Here is a 13158-nt window from a genome sequence, read left to right on the forward strand (position 1 = left end):
ATTTGAAATTAAGTCTTTAAACTAAATTAAATTTTGTTAAAAGTTTAATCTGTTGACTGTAAAAGTTATGAAAACAAAGTTTTACATCAATTTATTTAAAACAACATAAATATCGGCATTACAAAAACTGCTTAATACATTGTTACAATTAGAACAATTAAGAACTATTAATAAAAAGAAACTACGTAATTGCCATAGAATGTTGAGCTTTCTACACCAAATTTACACTCTTCCTTGGTCCTTAAGGATCATACAAATAATAGCCGTCGTATTTTTGGGGCATGCACCGTTCTCGTGTACTTCATGGCAAAGGCACTTCTGCTTCTTAGACACCATTTTTGGCTTCACCGTCTGTTTATCATACGTCTTCTTAATTTGTCTCTAAAACACTTTTGCTTTGCTCAAAATGGTTTTCCTCGTTATCACGACCACTGCCTGTGTTCGTTACTACTTCATCTTTAAGAATATTACATGATATTCGAGAGCCATTTCGAAATCGGATATGTTTTACATGAGGCAAAACGCCATTAAATTCTGCAACTTGTTCTGAAACATTTCCAGTTAGTTTTGATGGCTGCCACTTAATAAGGCACTTTGCATTTGGTGGTTTCAATTATACCTTTCACTATTTTAAAACATTTTGTTTATGTCAGCTTTGCCGAAAGATTATCATTTCTTAATTCGATTCACGTCAATTTGTTACCTGAATATTTTCTCCATCAGGCTTGTATTATTTTTGTCGGCTGAGACATTGTACCAAATTTCTGCTTCCGGTATTGATATATTTGATCTTTCTGCAATTCTTTTAATTGTGCGATAGTTTCTTTCCACATTTTCATTTTCTTCGGGATAATAAGCAGCTCGAAACCTAATGCGCACTCCCCAACCATTAAGAAAACTTTTCAAATCCCAAGTTTTAAAAGTTGCATTGTTATCTTTCAAAATTTCAAATGGTGCTCCTCGCTCACAAAAGATCACGCGGAGTATTCGAGTAATGGCAATACTTCTGTATAAACTCGAAAGTCGTCACCACAGTGCGTATCTTGAAGGTCCGTAATCAATTAGGGTAAGAAATTTCTATGTCCCAAAATGCGTGATATCCACGGTCACTCTTTTCCAATTTTATTTAGCTCAATTTTCTTTTCACACATTGTACAGGTGCTGGATCTATTGACTGACATTGTTCGCAATTCTTAACTACAGCTTGAACATTTTCGGTTGCGGTTGGAATTACGAACAAAGTTTTACGTTCGATTGACTTCAAAGTGTCCGGTTCTCTTGTATATGCTTGAAATGGATTCAGCCTATATGCTTGAAATGGATTCAGTCTTCTTTGAATCAACATTGCGCCCATTGGTTTTGATTTCAATCTTGACTTACTAGTAAAAGTATCAGAGACCCAGTGAAACACTGTCACGGAATCTGTAAAATAGTTGCTTTCTTTAATTTCTACGTCAAAGCCATATTTATTCCTCGCAATACAGAATCCAGCTCTGCCATGTCCATGTGATCATTAGACATTTCGTTTCGTAGCTGTGTTGCATCCTCTACTGCATTTATACCAATTTGAATAAGAGCACGAATCTCCAAAGAACTAGTGTCAACCCACACATCACTCTCGTCACCGTGTACAGCCAATCACCATAATCAGAGTTGCACTTTCCCACCTCATTATAAACATTTTGAAGTCACAATTTAAATTTTCATCGCAAACTTCCTTGTCCCAACCCTTCGTCAAGCTAACAACTTTTCTTTTCAAATGGCTGCAAAACCAACCATAGACTGGAAAACTTTTCTGTTTAACTTTTTTGGAATTGCATCAACTTGATTCTCTATGGACCACATCAACCAGCCATCAACCTTGTACACACGTAATCAAGTTAGCAAGTAATAAATAAAAAAATTACGTTAATTTATTTAATTTATTTATTAAAAGTTTATTAGTTTTTAATTTTATTATTAAAATTATATTGCTGTTATCGGTTGGAAAATCAGTAAATCATTAAAAAAGGCCGATGCTGATACCGATTCCGATTGTGCAAAAAGTGGCCAATTAAGCCAATATACAAACCCCATTACATCCAATCTTTTCATCTTCCTTACTCTCCAAACCATATTTTTTTAAATGTCTTCTAAGGTAATCGACTCACTACTTCCTCATTGACAAAAATGATGTCAACGTAAACGGATGCTCCCCTATTCACAAATTCCTCTTAATCAATAATAGCACTTACAACAGAATTCATAGTTATTGACGCAACATTTAATCCTAAATCAAGTTGTGTCAAACAATACTTTTTGTTTCAACATAACACTGTTTGGAACAACAAAGGAGGTTCCTCAGTTTTTAAATCGAAATAAATCTTGCATCAATCAATAATTGGTGTTTTTTTTTTCTCCATTCCTATAACTTCTCAACACACACATCTGCATCTCTTGTATACGTCTCAATGAAACTGTTAGCTTCTTTCCAGTCCAAAACGGGTCTGACTTTATTATCTTTATTTTGTTGAACAACAGCCATTAAGTGAACTCGGCCTTTGGGTGGTCCCATCTTATTTATCTTATCCCGTCATACTCAATTGACCATTTACAATTGATCTAATCGCGTAGTTCGTTTTCATATTCTGCTTTTGCATATTTTGGTATGACATATTGGGCAACTTTGTTAAATAATTGGTTGGGGCTTTCTCCATTTCTCCATTTCCATTTAACACCATTAAATATTGCTTCACGATCCTGTTTTTTAGTTTCAATTTTATTGACTTTATTTTTATTTGAAACTGCCATTCTACACGAGCTGAACCCAAACTTTGCAATTCCAGATGAGGAAATAAAAACTCCTCCTAGTAATATAATGGAACTCATTCCAAGCATCATACTAACTCTAAAAGGTTTAAAATCCACAACAATAACTTTGTCACGTACATGGATACCATCAACCTCAATAGTGACAACCGCTGATCCATTACATTGATAAATTTTACCAAAATTTACTACCTTCGGAAGATTCCGGGATTTATTTTGATTTTGTGACAACAGTTTTTGGTTTAAGATTATCTTTGAACATCCCGTATCTACCGTAGCTGTCGCTAACATACCATTAACTTTTAGATGAATAATAAACAATCCGCTAATTCCACCATTCTTCAGGAGCGAGGTAGCACACATTCCTCACTCCTGCACTCGTTTCCCTGCGTCAATAAAGATTTTGCAGCCACGAGTCTTTCAACCCCACATTTAAAATATCGAAAAATATTCTTCGGAGCTAGGTTCTTTGCAAGAGAGCAGTTTCTCGCAATATGATTTAACCCTTTGCAGTTGTAACACACCAACGGAACTTTTGTAGCTTGATTTCGAAACACAGCACCAACAACATCATCTACGCACACACGGTTCAAAGCAGCTTATACTTAAGATAACATAACTTCATTTGGATTCATAGCAGCTCGAAACCTTGATGATAAATCCTCGGGCAATCCAATGACAAACGTCAATCGAACAGACTCTTCTGACAATTTAGCGTAATAAGCCAATTGTTTCAAGTCGGCCAAAAATCATCAAATTTCTCTCTCTTTTTTTTTTTTTTAATTTTTTTGTTCTTTTATCCTTACAATCTCTAAGATTTAATTTTCGTTTACAAAAAGTTCGTAATGCCGTATAAGCATCTTTAGAGAATGCAAACAAAACACGCTTTCGTGTTTTGTTTGCACGACTTCTTTTTCGTTTTGCTTATTTTTAGCAAAAGCATCATATACCAGACAGTTTTTCTTAGAAAAATCAGAAAGAGTAACTCCAGTTTTACATAATGCATTTTTGCAATTACTTTCGCTCACTGTATCCAAACGACAGCGTCCGAAGTCCAATCATACGTGAATCCATGCCGGTTAGCTTGTTATCTTCTCGCTCCAAACAAAATTTCTTTTCTTTTCAAATATAATTTTCAACCTGAATTCAACTAATCTTTACAAAAGTTTTACATAAATTTATATAAAATAACAACCCATTATAATCGACATTACAAAACCGCCCCAGCAAACATGTCAGCGTTGAATCAACGTTGAAAACCGGTCGCAGCGTAGAAAAAGCGTTACAGTCACAAAAACAACGCGCTTTCAACGTTGAATCAATGTTTGTTATTGTATACTAAATCGCGGTAAATTTAAACGTTGAATAAGCGTTGAAATTGTAACGTAATTTAGCTTCTCAAAAAAAGACGTTTATTCAACGTGGAATCAACTTACGAAAAAAGCCATTTTAATGACGATTCAAAATCTATGCTTCATCAACGCTAAAAATAAACCGCTTTTTAAACGTCACATTTTCAACGTTGAATAAGCGTATAAATATCAACTTATATTATCTTCTCAAAAAACCGCGTTTATTCAACGTTGAATAAAAGTACGCAAATAATCACTGTAAAAACGTCGCAAAGTTGAAGGTTTATCAACGTTAGACATTAGCTGCTTTTTCAACGTATTTAAGCTATTTATGAAACAACGCTTATTCAACGTTACATAGACCAACGTTGAAAATGTGGTAGTTAAAAACGTTGAAAAAGTGTTATTTTGCCAACGTTAATTAAACGTTGTTTTGACAACGTTGAGGAAGTGACACATTGAAAATTATTGTCTCATTATCTAGCCATTACAAAAATAATTTGCCGTAAAGAAAAGGCAACGAAAACTTAATAGAATGCATGCTGATGGTATAAAAAAAATATTTTGATAAAGTTATGTTTTATAACTTCTTTTTATTGCGGCTAATTTAAAACTTTTAGATTTTGCATCAAATTGTATATAATATACATAAATCTCAGAGTATATTCGGTTTATTCAGGTTATTTTTGTTGATGATTTATTTATTTTAAAATGACCATTTTAATAAATTGCAAAATTTTATTAAATATGTTACTTCTAAGTTAAAAATAGCACTTAATTTTAATAAGATTCAGATGTTTTTAGTAATATCAAAATTAATAAAACATAAAAAGTCAGACTAAATTTAGTCTGTTCACAGACTAATTTTTTTATTTATTTGAAAAACTTTAAACACCTTCCCCTAATTATCAAGCAAATATTCAGTATAAAATCTTCAACCAATAATAAAAGTATGCATTATTAAGTTTTTTTTATATAAAAACACGTTTAGATAAGAAACTTTATTTCCATTTTTTTGAAAAACTTCCAATTTTAATAGGAAAAGTATTAAGTCCTAATTATAGAGTTAGTGTTGTATATTTAATTCTAACATTTATTCTTTATCATACATTTTTATTTATTTTAATAATATGTATTTATGCATATATATATATATGGGTAAATTTATGAATATATATAAAATAAATATATACATTTTATATATGTATATATAATGTTTATATTTCTAGTCCTAATTTTAGAGTTGGTGTTGTATATATAATTCTAAAATTTATTATTTATCACATACCTTTGATATGTATTTTTATTTATTTTAATATTATGTATTAATGCATGTAATTATGAATATATATACATATATATATTTATGTTAGATATATATATATTTTATATATATATATATATATATATATATATATATATATATACAGAAATATATACATTTTATATATACATATATATATATATATATATATATATATATATATATATATGTATATATATACATACATTATATATATATATATATATATATATATATATATATATATATATATATATATATATATATATATATATAAATATATATATATATGTATATATATATGTGTGTGTATATGTATTTATATATATATATATGTATATATAATATATACATATATATATATATATATACATATAAACATATATATTTGTTTATAAATGTATATATATATATATATATATATATATACATATATATATATGTATATATACATATATATACATACATTATATATATATATATATATGTATATATATGTGTGTATATGTATATATATATATATATATATATATATATATATATATATGTATATATACATATATATATATACATTTAAACATATATATTTGTTTATAAATGTATATATATATATATATATAAATATATATATATATATATATATATATATATATATATTATATATATATATATATATATATATATAATATAAACATATATGTATATATAAATATATATATTTATTATTATATATATTTATATATATATGTAAATAAAACAAATGATGCCTTTTTTTTAGATGATCTATTACAATGACGTCACAATCTTGGGCTTAAGTTGTTTATTTAAAAAACAGATTAAAGCAGAGGCAGTTGCTCTATGTTGTTGGGTAGAAGATGGTTGGTTATTTTTGTCAACTGGTGTTCATGCAATGAAAGCTGCCTATAATAGTTTTCCAATTGATTATTCATGGAACAAGCTTAGAGTTAAAAGATTTAAAGTTACTGGAGGTCATTAAATTTTACAGTACTCATTTCTATTTTAATTGTTTTATATGAATAAAAAAATTGTTATAGTTTTATATAAATGGTGAAGTACTATATCAAATAAACTTTCTATAATTAACGGTGAAGTACTATATCAAATAAACATCTAATAAGTCTTATTTTTATTTTGGGATAAGTAAAATTTTGAATCTGTTTATTGTATTATGATTGCCTAGATATATTGTAATCTGTTTGCACTGGGGGGTACATTTTAGTTTTTACATTTTTGTTTATATTTGTTTTACTAAATAATTAGTTATAAGTATCTACTATTAGATAAAGAAGTAGGCGAAGGATTTAATTTTACGACTACAGAGGACTACAAAAAATTATGTTAGTGAATGATTGTGTTTCTCTTTGCATTTAACTTTTTATATGGTGAAGAATAAATAAAACTTAATAATAACTATTAGTCATATCTGATTTTAATAATACTGTTTAAATTTTTTTGACATGTGATAATTTGATTTTAAGTGTAAGTTTATTTAGTAAAGTTCTGGTGGATCAAAGATAGAGGAATGATATGCTTTTAACTGGTTTCCATCTTATGAACAAAGTACATTATATGATTTAAATTGATGGTTTATAGTTACAACTATTCAAGTAAGTTTAATTTAGTTAATTTATGTATGGAATTGTGACTTTTTAATTGTAAAATTTGACTTCCATAAAATGTTTGTCTATATTTATATATATATATATATATATATATATATATATATATATATATATATATATATATATATATATATATATATATATATATATATATATATATATATATATATATATATATATATATATGTATATATGTATATATATATATATGTATATACGTATATATATATATATGTATACATAGATATATATATATAAATATATCGATATATATATATGTATATATATATATATATATATATATATATATATATATATATATATATATATATATATATATATATATATATATATATATGTATATATATATATATATATATATATATATATATATATATATATATATATATATATATATATATATATATATATATATATATATATACATGTATAGCATTTACATTTTTGATAAATTCAGAACTCTAACAATAAAAACAAAATTATTTACGTTGAAATCTACATAACTTCAAAAATTGTTTTTTTTTTAAAATTTGATTGTAATCAAGAAAAAAAATATTTATAGTTTTTTTTAAATCATTGTAAAAGTAACTCTATTAAATAAATTAAGCTATTTTACAATTATTTTAGATTTCAAAATTGCCCATATATATTTTCAACAGGGTTAAGGTCTGGACTTTGAGGCGGCCATTTAAGGATGTTAGCTTTACTTTTTTTTTAAGATGACAACGACCCTAAACACACATGCCGCTTTGCATGTGTGTTTAGGGTCGTTGTCATAGTGAAAAAAAAATTTGCTATCAATTCTTAAACGGATTGACATTATTTTTTGAAAACCAATCAACATACAACTTCCCTGTCATTATACATTCAACATTCACCAGTTGTCCCACACTATTTGAATCAAAACATCCCCGAGCCATAGGCGAACCACCTCCATGCTAGACTGTTTTTGTAAAATTTCTATCTAAGAGTGCATCACAAGGTCTGCGCCAAACTCTTTGTCGTTTTTTAATCCAAGTATTTGACATTTATTCTTATCAGTCCATAACACTAAGTTCCAAAATGCCTCACACTTGTTAATATGCAGTTTTGCAAATGCTAATAGTTTTTCTTTGCTTATACAACTAATGAGGGGTTTGCTTTTCAAAAGAAGGTTTATTTAAACCACCTAAATTATTAAACCACTTAAATTAAGTCTTCTCTGTACAGTTCGATAGAAAACATTTAGTTTAAGATTTTCAACATTCTGCCTTTAGGTTATTGTTGAATTTTTTTTTTGTTAGTGCAATTAGGATATTGGTTATTGTTGAAGTCTTAATGGGGCGACCAAGTCTTTTCTGATTTTCAGCAGAACCAGTTGTTTTATACTTTATACACATCTTCCTAACACCACTTACTCATATTTGATATTTTTCATCACATTGCTTGTAGGTAAGGCCCTTTTTTTGATCAAAAGTGACTTAAGATCTGATGTCCAATGAATAATTTTGATGATAAACCATTTTTTATTATTTTAACTTTTTCTAAAATCAAATTCCAAAAAATATAGTTTAAAATGCTTATTGTTAATAACTTTAACAAAATATTTTTGATGTTAATACTTTTAAGTAAATAGTTATTGACAAAGCATTATATTTCATAATAAAAATGTAGATGTTTCTTACTTTTGTCACATTTATTTTAGAGAGAAAAACTCTAAGTTAGCAAAGTTCATTTAATAGAGTTACTTTTGCATTGAGTTAAAAAGAGTTATAAATGTTTTTTTTTTCTCTCTTGAATCAAATTTAAAAAAAAAACTCAAAACTTTTGCAGTTATATAGATTCTGACGTAAATAATATTGTATATATATATATATATATATATATATATATATATATATATATATATATATATATATATATATATATATATATATATATATTTATATATATATATATATATATATATATATATATATATATATATATATACGAAATTATATAATTTTTTATATATATATATATACAAAATTATATAATTATATATATATATATATATATACAAAATTATATAATTTTGTATATATATATGGATGCTTGTATGAGTAGTAGCGAAGGTCTTCATTGAGTGCAAGCTTCATAGTAGAGGATGCAACATTCATTTCACGTGACAAAGCCCAAATTTCAATGCCAGGGTTCTTCAACACCTGTTCCTGCAGACCTGCATATTATATATATATATATATATATATATATATATATATATATATATATATATATATATATATACAAAATTATATAATTTTGTATATATATATATATATACAAAATTATATATTTTGTATATATATATATATACAAAATTATATAATTTTGTATATATATATATATATATATACAAAATTATATAATTTTGTATATATATATATATATATACAAAATTATATAATTTTGTATATATATATATATATATATATATATATATATACAAAATTATATAATTTTGTATATATATATATATATATATATACAAAATTATATAATTTTGTATATATATATGGATGCTTGTATGAGTAGTAGCAAAGGTCTTCATTGAGTGCAAGCTTCATAGTAGAGGATGTAACATTCATTTCACGTGACAAAGCCTGAATTCCAATGCCAGGGTTCTTCAACACCTGTTACTGCAGACTTGCGAGGATTTATGCTGTACGAACGCAATCAGATCGTCTGCTAGGGATCTTTCTTCTTACTACATCCTCGTAGTCACCATTGCAAGTCTCTAGTTCATACCTGATTGTTTTTACTGTGTTCCGGGAGCATTGGGCAGCAGTCATAATATCCTTATTTTGATGGCCGGCACGAATCATCATGATGCAAGTTATTCTCTTCCATGATTTAGGTGGGTTCCAGTCATCCATCCTTTCTGACATCTTGTATATGAATGAAGAAGGGTTCAAACTTTTAAATGACCTTTAGTATGTAATAATACCTCTAATCTACAAAAAAATATAATCAATTATAAATATGTCAAATTTATCCTGAACACCCTGTATATATATATATATATATATATATATATATATATATATATATATATATATATATATATATATATATATATATATATATATATATGTATATATATATATATATATATATATATATATATATATATATATATATACAGGGTGTTTAAGATAAATTTGACATATTTATAATTGATTATATTTTCGAAACTCGAATAACTGAATATGCTCTTTAAAATGACCTACTTAAAGTTTCTTTCAAATTTTAAAAGTAGAAAGTAAAAAAGAAAAATACCCTTGGAATTTGGTGCTACTTCAGTTTTATCCTTGTAAAATAATAAATATTTTACAATTGATTGAAAATATAGTCCATTTTTTATTTATTTTTTGATCCTTTAATGTGTTTTTTTATCTTCAAGGGGAGCAAAAATTGTTTCAAATAACCGAAATTTTGAACAACTGCAGGTTCGAATAACTGCATTTCTGCATAACAGCATTCGCATGAGTTTGTTAAAGAAAATTCACAGGAAATAAAAATTGCTTTGAATAAGCAGAAAATTTTAATAAATGCCATTTCGAATAACCGGGAGTTTACTGTATAATAAATAAATAAATATGTATATATATATATATAATATATTATATATATATATATATATAATATATATATATATATATATATATATATATATATATATATATATATAATTTATATATATATATAATTTATACATATATATATATGTATAATTTATATATATATATATATATATGTAATTTATTTATCTATATATTTTATATATAATAATAATAATCCATTTATTTAACCATAAAATATGAAAATTTACAATAAAATTTATAAACTCACATAAATAAGGTTAGGTGTCACTCATATAGTTAAAAACTAGTCAATGGAGTGATACCTGAACCTATAATTATAAATTATATATATAAATAAGTTATATATATATATATATATATATATATATATATATATATATATATATATATATATATATATATATATATATATGTATATATATATATATATATATATGTATATATATATATATATATATATGTGTATATATATATATATATATTTTTTTACTTTTTAAATTTAATAATAATTATACTAATTTAATAACATTTTTTTTTTTACATTTGCTTTCAGACTACTAATGGTACAAGTTTTGTTTTTCGATTTAGATTCTGTATCTCAATGATATGGCCTATCGATACGATATCCTGTTAATTGTATTTTTATATATTGCATAAATATATATGCAAACACTCACACACATAAATTTTAAAGAAAATATTTATATTTTTATATATATATCTATAAATTGCATATGTTAAGCTTTTTTATATTTATCATTGTATATTACTGTTTGTATTAAAAATTGATTTTGGAAATATTGCTAGGGCAGAGTTCAACTTACAATTTAGTTTTATTTTCCAATTCAATATATATTATAGCCACGTTTAATTACGTTTAATAATATTTTGCAATATTTTATACAGCGCATTTAAGCGTTGATTCAACGTTATATTTCAACCTCCACTCGACGTCTTTGAGTCACGTTAAATCGACGTTTTACTAACAACGTTAGAAATCCTTGCAAAATAGACTACTTTAACACCGTTTATGCAACGCTTTTTAGGTAACGTTTTTTCAACGCTAAGTTGCGGCGTTTATTCAACGCTTTTTATGTAACGCTTTTTCAACGTTTAGTTGCGACGCTTTTGTAACGTCATATAGTAACGTTTTTTCAACGTTACGCAATAACGTTTAATCAACGTCTATTAAACAACGTTACATATCTTTGCAAAATAGATTACTTTGTCAACGTTTCCGCAACATCTTTTGCGACCGGTTTTCAACGTTGATACAACGTTGTCATGTTTGCTGGGATTCATGTCAGTAATTACTTAATTTAGTTTTTGAACCTTTAAGTAGCAACCAGACAATCTCTAATGGACTTATTATAAAAGGACAAAAATAGACTTCGACAAAGCACTAATTGCAACAATTTTAATTACAACTATCAAAAATGAATTGTCTATAAAAAATGTTTGTCTTTCTAGACAATCATTTTAAAAACGGACACTAAATGAACAATCTCGATTTTTTAATGAGGTATAGAAGATCTATTTAATATATAATTTGGACTTATAACGAGTAATTAAATTTTCACTGCAGCATCGTTTCAAAAACTGAAAACGAGCACAAAATTAAAAATACAATTTTTCTAACAGAAGTTCATTTTTTAATTTTTTGTCCAGCGTGTGCTGTTGATTAAAAAGTTAATGTCTATTTAAAAACCTCAAAATGGGACTATTTTGTGCTCAATTGAAGTTCATTAATTACTCAGTTCAGTTGTTTTTCAATTCTCAGTGAATGTGCGTGAAAATTGTATTTTTAAAATGCCCTCTCCAGTTTGGGATTACTTCAAAAAAGTTGAAGGTAAGTTTATCATTTAAAAAATTTTCCTTAGTCACTAAAATCTTTATCACCTTCAATAAAATTATTTTAAAAATATGTGATCAAGGAGTTGTCCTTTATAAAAAGTGGATTAGTAAGTAGAAGATTCCAATAGGTGTTAAAATTTATTTAGGTTTGTGAATAAAACAATAGTGAAAAAGAAAAATGTTTTTTACTTTCATTTTATTGATGAATATGTACGCAAGTTTTAAACAATAATTAATCATGGGCAATGATCGTCATTTGGAGTTTTGATGTCATTTCAATATTTTTTTTAATATTATAAATTTACTACATAACAATCTTCAAATAATACGGTAATGAAAGATTTCTGGTTTTATGAAATCAAGTAAATTTAGACAAAATCATAGACACCAAATAGACAAAAAATTATGCTTTGTAGACTTATGAAGTGAAAATTATTTTTTAACTGAGCAATCTTAGGACACCATCAAAAATTTGATAGACACAACAAGGACAAAAAATTAAACATTTGTTGTGTCCATTACAACATACAGAATTGTCTATGTCTGTGTTG

General features: G+C 25.8%; 1 long non-coding RNA gene across 1 annotated transcript; it reads left to right on the forward strand.

Annotated features, from left to right (window-relative positions):
* The first annotated feature begins 4361 nt into the window (after positions 1–4361).
* Positions 4362–11564, forward strand: LOC136081093 (uncharacterized). Its single transcript, XR_010638889.1, has 5 exons — positions 4362–4708; positions 6242–6452; positions 6765–6821; positions 6978–7091; positions 11342–11564. It is a non-coding gene; the product is annotated as an uncharacterized LOC136081093 (long non-coding RNA).
* Positions 11565–13158: the final 1594 nt, after the last annotated feature.

Source organism: Hydra vulgaris, chromosome 06 (genome assembly GCF_038396675.1).
Source record: "Hydra vulgaris chromosome 06, alternate assembly HydraT2T_AEP".
In the NCBI taxonomy this organism is placed as follows: Eukaryota; Metazoa; Cnidaria; class Hydrozoa; order Anthoathecata; family Hydridae; genus Hydra; species Hydra vulgaris.